General features: G+C 36.6%; 1 long non-coding RNA gene across 1 annotated transcript in view; it reads left to right on the plus strand.

The window, feature by feature from the left end:
• Positions 1–14,300, plus strand: part of LOC140506600 (uncharacterized) — a 392,715-nt gene extending 378,415 nt beyond the window's left edge. The window contains exon 2 of the long non-coding RNA XR_011967994.1: positions 1–14,300. This exon is cut by the window's left edge and continues 14,912 nt beyond it. This is a non-coding gene — a long non-coding RNA (uncharacterized lncRNA).
• The last annotated feature ends 1,324 nt before the right edge of the window (positions 14,301–15,624 follow it).

A 15,624-nucleotide genomic window follows, 5' to 3' on the forward strand; every position in this document is an offset into this window, starting at 1 on the left:
TGTGGTTTTAGGCCTGAAACATCACTAAGTCAACCAGCAGTCAGGGCTGGCTCAGAAAAACCAGATTGTTCTCATCAATGTCTTGTTAGACAAGATAAATGTAAGGGAGTACAGGTATGTCCACGTCTAGGATACATATGATTGGTCAGTGAGTAGTAAATGTTGTTACAACCCAGTACACAGCCAGTTCAGTCAGTACACAGCTGGTTCAAGCTAATGGGTTCTCTAGGTGCAGCTGGGCGGCTGTAGCAGGAAGGGAGATAACTGTTGTTGCTAGGGCAGGCTGCGTCCTTGAGGGAGAAACTGCCTGAGATAGTATTTTGAGGCTAAGGAGAAATGTGATTGTTTTTACTGGACAACATTAACAAGTGCCTTTTCCTTTCAAAAGCTAATTAAGTATGGCTGGATAAAGACTCATAAGAAACATTACTAGAAATTCCAGAGACCATCATGGTATACCCTACGATCCTGAGAGGAGAAGTTGTCAGCTGTCCAATGACAAACCAGCATCCCAGAGTTAAGAAAAGGCATTTGTCTACCCCAGGCAAGGCTAAAAAATTGCCCTCCTTGAGTGATTTTGCCCACCAGAAACTTTAAGCCTTTACTGCAACATAGTCAACCTGATATCCAAAAATAAATACCTACATGGCATGCAAAGTGGAATTGTAAGCTAAGAAAAATGTTCATTTACATTAAAAATGGTCTTTGTTGTCCTCCTGTTTGTATTGCATCCTAGAGAGTCTCCACCTTTGCCTAAACATCCTTAGGCCCAGCTCTTCTCTTTACTCCAAGTATCTGATTGTATGCTGTCTACAGGGAACTTTTCAGATGTTTTCTGAGGACATTCCACTTGCTAATTCACTGTGAAGTAAAACAGCAGGTAGAGAAGGAAAGGGGAAAGGAGGCCAGAGGAATGCTGAGCTGTATTTGTGCTTTTTTTGTTTTGCCTGAATGCCAGCAAACAACAATGACCTTTCAGTCTCTCTCACCACTTTCCACCTCAAATATTCCAACTATCTTTGTTGGAAAAACTCAACCAGATGCCCAAATCAGTCAGTACGTAGAAATGACACATGTAAATGCACATTGATAATCCAAGACCTTGGAGGCTAAAAGCTCTGAAGATATCAGGCAACATATAAAATTTTGTTTTAAAACATGATTTTTAAAATTATCCAACATTTATTTTGTTTTCTTCCATCCGTATCCATCCAATGGAAAGAAACAAGGAGAGGAAAGGAAAAGAGAAGAAAGGAAAGAAAGGGACAGGAGGGGAAAAAGAAGGGAAGGGAAAGGTTATACCCCCAAAATCATTTATTATTTTGTGTATTAGGACATCAACTTTCTATCGTAAGTTAGGCAACATGCTTCTTTAGCATTCCTCTTGAATGCTGAACAGTTGAAACATTTAAAATTATACATTTTGTTATATTGATATTATAGTATAAATTCTTCTGGTTCTGCTCACTTAACATTAGTTCATACATGTCTTTCAAATACTCTGAAAACATTTTTGTCTTAATTTCTTACAGAACAATATTACATCACATCCATTTTATTTTCTTCATGACTTTCTCCATTGCTTCTCTGTTGATGACTCCCCTATACATAACTGCCGACTCATTTTCTTTCCCAAACTCCAGAACAGTATTTTCATCTCTCACTGGAAAACTTAGTTTTACATACCTTACTCCAAACTGACCTATACATTCGGAATTTTTTTGGTAGGCAACGAGCCATTGACATTTTTGAGGTAGAGGGAGGTAAAGCCATCTGCCTATAAACATATGTCCCTATGAACTTAAATTCCTTTCAAATCATTCTCCTTCTTATAAATACATCACTTTTTTCCATCTCTCAATATTTCCTCACTGCTCCAGTCCTATATTTTCAGCCTCTTTCTAGACATCCACACCAAAACTCAACCTATCACCTGATCAAAAAGCCTTGCCAGGTTATATTTTCATAAATTATGTTTCTAATCATGTAACACTCTTCCAATAACTTCAGTGGTTCTCCATTGTGTATAAATAAAATCCAAACTAAGAAGACCATATATTTAGAATTATAAGTTATCTCAGATGTCACCTAGTCTAATCTCCTCATTTCTCATGTCGGAAAGTAGCTTTCCCGTGGTCATACAAGTGGTAAGAAGCAGAGCCAGGATTTGAATCTACTTCCATAGAGGGCATGCTACTTTTCAATCTGCTTGAAAAGTGCTTAGCAAAATGTGATATACCTAGTGAGTACTTAATGATTGCATTTTAATCCATTCATTCATCACTCACTTCCATTCCATATTTTCCAGAACTATAATAAATAAGATTATTTTCATTTGAAGCAAGTTTCACAAACTGAAACTTGGTGTGAGAAGGGGAGAAAGTGGATGCATTTTGGTGGATTAGGGAAGTATTTTGGGACTCCAGGTCACAGGGAAGACCAAGTCATAAAGGGTGGGGTGATCAAAAGAAGGCAAAACAAAGAAGTGCTTTCCATGTTGTCATTTGGTAGCTTCCTATTTAAACTAATCATTCTTGACAAGTAATGCTAATCTCAGTTGCATCTATGCTGCTGAAGAGTTAACAATGGTTGTTTCGAGCCCCTAAATTTGGCATAGTCTACTTTCATTGCCCTGGGACAAAACTCCATTTGCCATGGTCTAGTTATGTTTCTGTTTCTTGCTTTTATTTGAACACTTCCTACACTTTCTTCCCTCTAAGGCTTTGTGGTTATTATTTTATCTATCTGGAATGCTCCTCCCTACAGATCTGCCTGCCCAATTCATTCTTATTTCTCAAAACAATTCAAATCCTACCTTGTCTGTGAAATCTTGCCTGATCCAACTTATTGGAAATGATCTTTCTCCTTTCTTAATTAACATGACATGTTGGATTTTTTCTTATTGCATTGTTACATTATATTTTTGCGTTATAAAAAATGTCTATGTCATCTCTACTAATAAGCTATCAACTTTATGAGGTCAGAAACTATCTTGCTCTTTTAAAAACAAAATGAAATATATAATGCAGTATCTGAAACATCGAAGACACTTAGGTAAGATGAATGAATGTCATGAGTCACTTTTTTTTATTTTGGAGGAATTTGCAAATAGCAAATTTAAACTTGACTTATGGGATAATGGACTTCTTAGCAGTAAAAGGTCCCTAAATTTGCAATGGATTTTTCTCAGGAGGTAGTCACCAATGCCCATCACTATTGAAGGTCCTGAAAACAGAGTCTTGTTAAACATTTCCGAGGTATGTCATGTAGGCTTCTAGTTCAAGTAGGCCACCTGACTTGTGAAATCTATTTGAGCTCTAATGCTCTATAATTTTATGATTGGTAATTGGATCCTAACTACAGACATGCCGAAATTGGCTTTGGTGTATCTCTAGTGTTGGTAGCACAGGAATGAAATGTAGAGGACTAGTTACTGCAGCAATTTGCCTGCCATGAAAAATTAGGATGATCCGTGTAATAGATTTTTGAAAAATAACCCTGTACTGCCTCCCTATCATCTCCATGATTCATTGTTAACATTTGAGTATTTTATGTAAGTGAGGAAAAGAAGATGTTAGTGCACTGAAAACCTTTAAGTATTGCTATAATTAGCTACTCTGGGAGAATATTGTATACTATGATAGGCCCCTCAGTAGCAGTTGTTATGACCAATCCTGTAGCCTGACAAAAGATTGTAGTGGCACATTTAATGTTATTTTAATTAGAAACTCTTAAAAGAAAATGTCAATTATCTTCTCTTACCCTGATACATTTCTCTTTTTTAAAGTTTTTTTTACCCCATTGGAAAGAGAGTATTTAATACTTTTCAAAGTCCTGAAGAAAATATAGACTTTCCTTGGTCCCTTCTGTTTCCTAAGAAGGAAAGAAAGGGGAGAAGGAATGCATATAACCTAACCATTCGTATGTTGGGTTAGCACTTTACTTATGGAAAGTAAAAGTAAATAATGGAGTGTATGGGGTAGAGTGAGTCACTTTAAGGTAGGTAGAATTCATTAATCCATTTAATAAACATTTATTAAGTACCTACTATATGATTGACCTGGGGGTATTGTTGCCAGGAGCAACATTTTATCTCTGGTTTCCATTAAATCTAGAGTTCTGATTTTGCCTTTTAATCATAAAAGTCAATTGGATGATTGAGGGGCAGGAGATTATAGTGGAAAGCAAATTAAACTCAGAATCAGAAGACCTGAGTTTGAGTCTAAGCTCTCTCACTTACTCATTATTTGGTTTTGGGCAATTTATTAATTGGGCATTTTTGAATTTCTAGTTCCTTATTGGTTACACATTTGTAATGAATACATTCTCCTTATATCATAGAGTTGATGTAAGAATGAAATGATAGAAAATGTGTGCGTGTTTAGTAGTTAGTCTCCCAAGACCCCATAAAATACTAGAGCAATATAAGTTGTTGTTTCTATTTTTTATTATATCCTTCTCATCTTATTCAATGGAGTTCAGATAGAAGGAGTCTTGAAACTCGTTACTATCTTGCTAGTGTTCTTTTATATGCATTGTATTGACTTACACAGGTGGTAAAAACAATTCATTTATAGATGAATAAGTTTACCAGGATGCAAGTTTATCCTTTATAAGCTGACTGAAAGCATCTTTGACACAATTACAAAAGCAGATAGGCTGCACCTCATCCAGTTACCATGCAACCATGATCTTCTTCTGTACATCTTGATACAGGACATCCCAAAAGTCTTAGGGCAAATTTAAGCTAAAATAGCTCAGGGAGGAAGAAAGAAAGTGTGGATATATTCAGAAAAGAGCAAATAGTGGAAGCATAAGTAGGATGGGACAACCAGAGCTTTGTCCCAGGACAGAGAATGTAGGTTTAATAGCTTAAGCTGCACCAAGACTTTTGGGACACCATGTATTTAAAAGATTTTTCTTCCATGTAGCCTGGGCATTATAAGAACTTGGTATGGCAATGTCTATTGAAGTAACTGGTTTTAAGATTTTGTGTATTTATGCTGCGCTCAGGTAATTCTGGGTGACAATTTAGTCTGTAATGATAGTGAGCTTCTGATGATAATTCTTACCACCATAATATGTTCAATTGTTGAAGTCTGCAATGATGTGTTCTATACTTTCTTCCATTTCTCTGCATAATCTAATCATCATCATGTCCCAAACATTCAAGTTACTAAGTATTTATTGAGTGCCTACTGTGTGTTAAATAGCAGAACATTATAAAAATGTATGCTTTCTTGCTGTTCATAAAGAGTTATTCTTTTCATTAGAACAAAAAGTATATAGGTGAAATGGTTACATACAAAATATATGACGAGTATATGCTCAAGCAACAATGAGGCAGCATGGTATAATAGAGCATTGGATTTGGAATTAGCTAGAACTGGCTTTAAATCCCACTTCAAACACTCACTAGCTTTGTGACCCTGGACAAGTCACATAACCCCTCTGGATCTCAGTTCCCTTTTCTGTAAATGAAAGTGGCTGAACTCATTGACTTCTGGTATACTTTCTAGCTGTAAATCTATGAACCAATAATATTACAAGTTCTAAATCCCCTAATTTAGAAAGTGAATAATAGGACATCATTAGAAGGAAAGAACAATGTGGAACAGTGTAACTAGAGAAGACTTTGTGGAGATGGAACTTGAATTGAATGGATGGAATTCTGATAGAGAATGGGGAAGCAGATATTTGGGATATGGCCACAGAATAAGCAAAGATATGGAAGGAGGGAGAATTATAGTGTATATGGTTGGATGGGCTAGGAAGAGGAGAATGAATATAGAGGGGAGCTATCCTAGAGTGTATACTTCTCCTACCTTCAGAGAGTATACAATCTGTTATTATATGTATGTACAGAATTTCTTGTTTTCTTAGAGGAAAGCAAGCCAATTTGAGCACTAACTATATTTTTTGGATTTTCTAGTTAGAAGATATAATTTCATAATTGTTATTCAATAGTTCTACTGTATTTGGTCTAGAATCCCAAATCTGGCTGGGAATTTTTCCAACAATGGACATTTGTCATCTTCCCTCACTCATTTTGAATTAGTTACAACTAACAAGTATACATGACTTGGCAGAGATTTCTGCATAGAGAATAAATGATGTGCTATTTAACAGGGATAGAGGGAGGTGCTGAAGGCACTAGAAACAGATTCTTCTTCTCTTCTCCAACAGCACCAAGGGATCATTTTTACTTTCCCCATGCCAGACAAAACCCAAATTGCCTTATTGAGGCAATAAAGAATTAAAGCTTAGGGTGGAAATGTTTTCTTGCATTTCATTTTGTGAACTTTCTTATGAATCAATTACTTTGGATCTAAAAAATTTTAACAAGCTGATGGATGAAATTTGATTGAAAATTAACGAACAGGAAAAAAATGTACCTAGGTTTTATAGGACAAGTTGGGTTTGTTTTGGTTGCTGAGTAACATAAAGGATTTTAGGCCTCTGTATAGCATGGAACAATCCTGGTGATAAGGGGAAATCAGATATCAAAGTCTACAACAAAAATATACATGTAGACACTTTTTCAGTGATTGAGAAGATTGATATCTCCTCTCCCCTATACTGTTCCCTTTACCATTGAGTAATTATGGACTTCTAGAACATTTACATTTACACTAGAGACTAAGAATATACTGGCCCTACATCCACATCTCCTACCAAGCTACCATCTAGGAAGTGATAGAACTAGTTGAGCATCATGTTCCAATCCCCTATAATACACATAAACCATTGTGACACCAAAAACCCAACAAAACTCAAAACCTCCACTGACAAGTTGAGAGGACATCTTTGGTTAACTTGTTGATAAATGCTGCTCACTAGGATACACACACACACACACACACACACACACACACACACACCACACTACACTACATCACTAATGATAATCAATCAGGTCATAACATACCAAATACATGTTTTTCTTTGTTTTGTTTCTTGCTAGGTTATGTCCTGCACAGATGTCCTTGAAACCATCCTGACCAGTGTTGTAAAGTGGAGAACTTTATGTGCAATGAGAATGATAACTAGTAATAGAGAGGGTTTCCTTGGTGCTCCATATAGACTAGATCCTTCCTGGATGCATATTAAGTTAATAAGAATTATTGTCTCATTTTAAAAACTTTCCATAGCAAGAAATATATTGCAGAGGGCTTATCTTCCTGCGGTGGCCAGGTTTCCGATTATCTGAGAGATGACTGTGTCCTTGCTGTGGCTAGAAGCTCATATTTTGCTATTGATATCATTATTCATTCTAAATGACCAGTTAGAGCTATGGTAAACATCCAGGAATAAAAACAATCAATGTAATAAAAGGTCACTTTTCACACATAAAAGCCTCCATAGTATACTTTAAATATGTAACACACTGAAGAACTAGTAAAAAGAAAAAAAAGTATTTAATTCAAGTTCCCCTCACTGTTGAACTTTTCTTACAGGTTTCAAGAATCACCTTAAAAATATCTGAATATCTGGGGAAATGAACAGAACTCTGTTTTTATAACGTTCTCCTAAGAGATCCCCCCTCAAAAAAAATTCTTGGTACCATGGACAGCAACACAGCAGGATGCTATTCGATTCTTGAATTGCTTCCCTCCCATAACTGACATGCACTCGCAGACTACTAACTGACTACAGATGTGATTTCCTGAAACAAGTTCTTTGCTATGTAACTTACTTTTTACCCATTCGTGGAAATAGAACTACAAGAACCTAGGGAGTTCTGAATAGTCTGCTTGATCAGAAGTCAGGCCTCAGAAATATTAGGGGGAGGAGAAGGACATGCTATCGGTGAGACAAAATCCCCAGAATTCCCAATATTCCAAAGGTCTTCATGTTGTGCAAATGGCAAAAAGTAGAATATTACTTATTTAGAATCCTATACCGACATCTAGTCAGCACTTAATAAATGTTTGTTGTTTTTCTAATAAAAAGTGAGTGTTAAAGAATTTAGTAATTCAAATCTATTCTGTATACAATTTTTTCTAAATGGTGCTTTGATATATGATATCCATATATTTACGAATAATAGCTCATGGGATACTGTACAAAATATATACATAATTAGGGAAAGGTAAAACATAAAAGGAGCTGCAAGGAAAAGATTCATTCCTCAGAGTCTAAATTACAGTTCCTCCCCACAAAGCACCCTCCTTTCTTCCCTCTCCCTCCTCAGGCACATGAATCTGACTTTTTAGCATTCACTGCTTTTTTAGCATTAGCATTTAGCATTCACTGCTTTTTTCTCTTCTTTCTCTATCTCCTCTGATACATCAGAGCTTTTTGTAATAGAGCTTTGTCTTGGGTATTCCATTGTGGGTTAGATTCCTCTTAACTCCTACAACTGTTGTGACTGCCTTCCATGCAACGATAGGCCTCACTAACATCGCCTTCATAGGTTATATTGGGTTATATTGTAGCACATGAGTTTTATTGAACCCCATTCCAATAGATTCCATTTTATTTCCTTCATCATCACTCCTTGCCTCTTCCACATCTTCATCTACACTGGACATAGACAAATCATCACAGGAGAGTGTAGACAAAAACTACTATATAATGCCCTGTTCTTTATCTGTAAGATCATCATTTCCCTCTTCTCCTTCCTTTATCTATTACTTCTCTAGGTCTGGTGGTTGGTAGGCCTATGACAGACAACAGAGATATTGCTTTTCATCTTCGTATACTGAGGCATCTCAAGCCATAATAAAGACTGTGTTGGTATCATATAGGTCAGGAAATTGAGGAAGATGTAGCTTTGAAGTAACTGGTTGCTGATCATGATGGAGAAATGGAAACTTCTCATTATAGATGTTTTGGATAAGAATCAGAGATTATCCAGCCTATCCTCAAATACTATGGGAGTCTAAACATCACACAATCAGAAACCACTTAGGGTTTTATCATTAAATCAAAGTATGATCATGATGGTAGTGATGATGCACCTCTATTTCTATGAGCTAAAAATATGTTTGCATTGGGTCCAAAGAGCATTGAGTAAGATATGGAATTAAGGAATAATAAAATCTCTGATTTCAAAGATCGTCTAGTCTATCTTACATCTGAGCAAGCATTGATTTTTACAGTGCCTTAAAAAATGATGCAGGACTCACTTCTGAAAAACAGAGTACTTGATTTCCAGCCAAACAGAATTAGTTTAGAGAATCTCCTAGTTTGTGGTGATTTATGTATCAGAACCTTGAAGTCCCATTTAGATAGTACCAACCCTCTTTGGCCTTCTAGTTCTTTTAGCATGTCTGAGTTTTACATTCATTGACTATATTATCACAGCAAGATTTTGCTGGTGATGGCCTCATTTATTTGGAACACATAACCTTCCAGTGCATTACTGTCACCAGTGCCCAAACTTTCATAGGACAGAACTACCTCTATGTGGTTTATTGGCTTGTTACCTTGACTTTTAATCAAAATCACAGTGGAAAACCAAAAAACGTGGAGAGGAATAAAAAAACAAAGCATGCTTGAAAAGGTTGTGATTGAAATTTCTTTGTGTTGGGCTTTGTATTTACTCCGAGATCTTGATGTTGTATTATTCTTGTCATTTTACTGGGAGTATCACAAAAATGAACATGCATGTTCCCTTTTGGCACTTTGCCCAATGCTACTAACATTTCATAAAAATCCATGTATTTCCTATTTCATATCTGCTGTTGTGAAGCTCTTTGGAAGGCTAGCAGTACAGGGTATGCAGATGAGAAAAAGGACTAGTAGAGCACGGGGAAGAAGAGAAAAGGAGCAAGAAAAGCAGGGAGGAACAGAGTGAAATGCCAACCTGTTGATGTAGTTGACATTTGAATTGGAATCTCAGTTTTGTGGTGGAAATGGAATGCAGCTTCTCAATCCTGAGTAGTGTATGGAAGAGATAGTGGAACTGGACTTCCATGTAAGCAGTCCCTCCCCATTCAAATTTAACAGTGTCTTCATTGAAGGGAAGACAAGGAATGGAGATGGGTTTGCATAAGAGAATAGCAACTACTGTAATTTGGCTGGAATGTTGAATTTTTAGGGATGATCATACTGTGAAAAAACAGAAAGATAAATTATAATCCTATTTGGAGCATCTCAAATGCCAAACAAAGGAATTCATATGCTATTTAATAAACAATGCTAAACCAATGAGTATTTTTAGCCAAAAGATACAATCAAATATGCAGATTATAAAGATTATTTTAGTACAAGTGAATAATAGAATAGAGAGGTGATAAGTTGGTACAATGAGACCATTTATAAAAAAAAATTAAAGTAGTTCAGATAATAGATGATGAGGCCATTGTCTCAGAGGGGAAGGAGAGATATTTGGAATGGGGACAGTTATGACAGAGAGGATGGGTCAAATGCAAGGAATATATTTGAGTTAAAATTGACAGGACATAGAGGGTGGTGAGGAAAAGGAAATGCTCAGAAAAGATTTTCAGGTTCTCAACCAGGTGATTAGAAGCAAAAGGATACTATTAACAGAGATAAGTAAATTTATAGGAAAAGTTTGAAGGGCTGGGGTGAAGATAAAAAGTGAAATTTTAGAAGCATGTTTGAGGAGTGAGCAAATTATCTGAGGTTATTCACAGAAGATATTTGTAATCAATGTACTTAGTCGTGAGGCTCTCCCCACATCGTGAAGTTTGAAAGAGCCTGAGACTGGAGGTTAAAAATTTTGCTTCATAAAGGCAATGGTTGCATGCCTGCAATGAATTAGTTCACTAAAGAAGAAAGCATAGATAGTGAGAAGAAGAAGAAAGTTGCTTAACTGAAGTACGTGGGATTTGTGTGTGGATAATTTTGTCAAAATTCCAGAACCTGAGGAGAGAAAGTCACTTCCTTTCCATCTTGCTCTCCTCTGCCAAGTGAACAAATCAATTTCTTTTTTTTCTTAATTAATTTCAGGTCTGAGTGTATGTGACTTGCCTCAAATCCAATAGAGGCAGCTAGGTAGTACAGTGGACAGAGTGCTGGGCCTGTGATCAGAAAGATGTGAGTTCAAATCTAGCCTGAGATATTTATTAGTTGTGTTACCCTGTGTGGCTCACTTAACTGCTATCTACCTCAGTTTCCTCATCTGAAAAGTGGGGGTAATTAGAGCAGCTACTTTTCAGGGTTGTTATGAGGACTGAAAGAGATACATAAAGTGCTTAGCACAGTGCCTGGCATATATAGCAGGTGCTATGTAAATGCTATTATTATTATTATTGCCAAAATCATCACTACTATGATTAGTTAGGACATATCTCTAGGGACCAGATCTTTCTGACAATCAGGATGACTTTCTTTCCTATGAAACTTGTAAATGTCCTTATTGCTTTACCTTGTTGTTGCAAAAATTCTTTGAAGGAGGTACTAATGTTATTCCAATTTTACACATGAGGAAATGGAATCTCAGAGATTATTTGACCTTGGTCATTCAGCCAGTACATTTCAGAAGCAGAGTTTGATCTCAGACCTTACCTATGTTCCAGTATAACACTATTTCTACCATCTCATGTTTGGGTTGGTTGACCACCCAAGTCCCACTATTCCTAAAATGTCATTTTTCTTCTTTGTGACCTAAGGACAACTCCAGAAGTTTGTTATAATGTGGATCATTGTATAGTCAGTAATGGAAGACAATTAAGAGAGGCTGACAATCTATACAGGGGTAGCTCTGTATTTTGGGGGGTATCTTCAGGTATTTTCCCTTAATGCTGTGTATCTGAGAAGCTAAAGCAAATAGATTTATTTAAGCTTGCCTTACAATATTCATCTAATCATTCAATAAATATTTATTGAACATCTAACATTTATTTGGTTGATACCACCTCGATATTTAGCTTTCTCTTCTAATTATGGATTATGTCACTTTTGTGCACTTAGCATCTAATACGTAGAAAATAGAATTTGACCCTCAACCCTCTACAAAACCCTTTCCTTTCCTCTGTAAACCTTCTGTATTGAATTGGCATAGTTAAGCAAATTGGCCAAGGAATCTTGGAATCGTTTGCAACATTAACACTGAGTTATCACTTAAAATCTGAACTACTTAAATTGCTTGTTAGCAGGGAATATACTTAGGAGGAGCAGGGGAGCATAAAGGCAAACAGATACATACATACATATATATATATGTTATATATATATATGTATATATATATATATACATATATATCTATATCTATATATATATATAAAGTATATAGATCCCAGATGGAACTTACCAGAATAACTGGGGGAAGAGAGGTTGTTACTGTTCTAGAGAGAGCTAACAGGTACACATTTGCAACTGCAGGTGCCATAGGTAGCCTGCCCTGGAAAACCTTTATAGATAATACATTCTTCTATATAGGGGAGATCTATTATTGCTGCTTGTAAAATACAAAATAAATATTAAGCAGAACTCATGGAACAAGCACATTTCCAGGGAAGTTCAACATTAAGCATTTGACTACTGATTCTGGTGACCAGGCCTGAATTAATTTTGGAAGCGTGCTAGGCATTGCTACTGTCAAGCAGCTACTGAGGAGGCAATTAATTGATAGCTAAGGTCAGAAACCACATTCTTGAGATTCTTAAGACCAGGAACTTGAATTAAACTTTCCCCCCAGGAGCTGACACGTGAACTCGGTGATCGTTAATGGGTAGTACCTAAGTAAATCAGGGGAAACGAGTCTGGAATTTAACATTTTGCTTTTGGGTGATATTTTTTCTCCATTAAAAGGTGTCAGATTTTTCAGTCTCATTTCCATCATGTCACCCACATCCTGGGTCAGACAATCAACAAATTGTGAACTTGTTGAGTCTCCCATTAGTGTGTTCTTCATATCTAGTATATTCCCAGAATGTACTAGAAGGAAAGGGCCTTGGAGATTATCTAGGCCAATGACACTACTGTTGACCCCCTCATTTGACTTAGTAGACAGTTAGATATGTGGTCAAAGAACCTGAAGGAGCATTGTATCTGCCATTTGGCTCTAACACTTAGCACTCATATAACTTTGGACAAATTTCCTAAGCACCCTGATCTATAAAAATGAAGCCATTGGACTGGATCATCTCTATGGATTTGTTCCAGTCCTAAATCTAAGATATTATGATCTTATGACCTTATTTTAGCCCCATCTCTCACTTAACCTGTTTTGGTTTTATTTCTCTAATCTTCAAAATAGAGATAATAAGATTTGCATTACCTACTCCACAGAGGTGCTGTGAAGAGAATGCGTTAAAAACTTTAAAATACTAACAAAAGGTTGTTACTTAGTCATTTTCAGTCATGTCTGACTGACCCCTTTTGGAGTTTTCTTGGTAGTACATTTCTCCAGCTCATTTAACAGATGAGAAAATTGAGGCAAATAGGGTTAAATGATTTGCCCAGAGTCACACATACATAGCTAATATCTGAGACAGGATTTGAACTCAAATCTTCCTGATTTTAGTCCTGGTGCTTATCGGTCTACTGCTCTATCTGAGTCATCTAGCTGTCCACTACAGAAATAGGATTTATAAAAATTATGGAGACAGTGGGACCTAGATCACAAGTAATTTAGCTAAGATCTTACGGTATGTTAATGGTAGATCCAGGACTGGAACCTGGGTACAATGACTCCTAGTCCAATAGCTAACACTATGTCATGTTATAAAGTAGGGTGTTTTTGATATAAAACGCCTGGATTTGTTTTCCAGAACCAAAGTTTGATTTTTTAATCCAGCTTTCTTCCCTCTTAAGTAGAAGTTTCTTTTTATTTTCAATAAAAGCAAAAACTTTTGTTTATTTTATTTTTCTTCAAAACTCCCAGACTGTCATATGTAGTTATCTCAAGAAGGAAAAATAAATACACAATCCATTTTTGGCCATGAATCACTGAAGGAAATAAAGTACTCTATTGAATGCCTATCCAATTGCTTCCTTTTACCCACTGGGTTCTGCTTGTACTTTTGTTTTAATTTTTAAAAGTAATTTGTGGAGAATAATTCCCATCATTATCTGGATGCCACTTAGTGTGAGTATAATTCACATAAAGATCTACATGTAGAAATTTTTCTCTATATGCATCTAATACACAGCTGCAGATTGTCTATCTAGATATACATCTATGATCTTCAGTTCCTCCCTATTGACGACTTGAAGAGTATTGCTCTATGCTTACTGAAAAGGAATAAATGATTCCAATTCTGGCCATACAGTGTGCTCTGTAGTCAACAGTACACTGACTTGTTTATGTCTGTCTCATTAAGAAATGTTTTGTCCCTTTTATCTCTTCCCTTTCAATCCATTCTTCACCTTACTGCTAAATTAATATCTATAAGCATCACTTTCATCATGTGCTTGATCAAAACATGACTAACATATTTGAATTTATTTGATCAACATATTGATTTATTTTATAAGGAAATATTTATTAAATGGCTATTATATGTCTGACCTTGCTCTTGGCACTAGATTGAAAAAAATACAAAAGTCTCTTTCCTCAAGAAGCTTACATTCTACTGAAAGGGGGAATGTAACATTTGTAGATAAAGAGAAACAGCAAAAGACGAAACAAATATATCATAATGGGGGTGGGAGAATTAAGAATTGGAAAAATCAGAAAAGACTTCCTGGAAGAGAGAGCACTTGAGTTCATCTTTGAAGGGAAGTAGGTTTTCAAAGAGGCAGAAGGAAGTAGAGAGAATATTGCAGAGGGAGAAGACAGCCTATGCAAAGGCATGGGAACAGGAAATGAAATATCATGTACAGCAATAGTAAATAGACTGGTACCACTGGATCACAGACTTATGAGGTGGGGAGTCATTTCATTCTGGAAAGATAACCTAGTGCCTAAAGGGTTTAAATGTGCATAGAGGTTTGTATTTTGTCCTAAAGGCAATGGACAGACACTAAAGATCCTTTAAAAGGTGTCATGATCAAGTACATATTTCATTAATATCATTTTGGCATTATATTGAGAATGGATCAGGGAAAGGTGAGATTATGCATTGAGACCAACTAGTATAAGACAGCTATCTGAGTTGTTGAGACAGAATCAATAAGATTTGGCAACTAATTAGATTTGGGAAGTAAGTAGGATTGAAGGATTGTGGATATCTCCTTGGTTCTGAACCTGAACAACTGAGAGAATGGCAGCACCTTTGGCAGAAATGAGGGAGGAGGGGGCAGAGCCAAGATGGCAGAGTAAAAGGACAATCTTATGGAAACTCCCCCCCATAACCTATAAAATACTTGTAAAAAAAAAGGACTCCAAACAAATTCTAGAGCAGCAGAAGCCACAAAATGACAGAGTGAAAGAGATTTCCAACCCAAGGCAGCCTGGAAGGCCAACAAAAAAGGTCTATCACACTGGGCATGGAGCTGAGCGCAGCATAGCCTCTGACACACAGTGCAGCATGGACGGGATCAGAGCAGGCTAAGGCATGGAATCCCAGGTAGCAACTGTTCCCATATTGCTCAAACCACAAGCACCAAAGACAGCTTCAAAGGTCAATGAGAAAGCTCTTTCACCTGAGAGAGAACAGAACGTGGTCTAGCCCCATTAGCAGCAGCAACTGCAGTAGCAGTGTCCATTTTTGGAGCCCTTGGCTTCAAGACTGAGGAATTGAGCCACTGAACTGGATCTCAGCCCT

Source organism: Notamacropus eugenii, chromosome 5 (assembly GCF_028372415.1).
Source record: "Notamacropus eugenii isolate mMacEug1 chromosome 5, mMacEug1.pri_v2, whole genome shotgun sequence".
NCBI lineage: Eukaryota > Metazoa > Chordata > Mammalia > Diprotodontia > Macropodidae > Notamacropus > Notamacropus eugenii.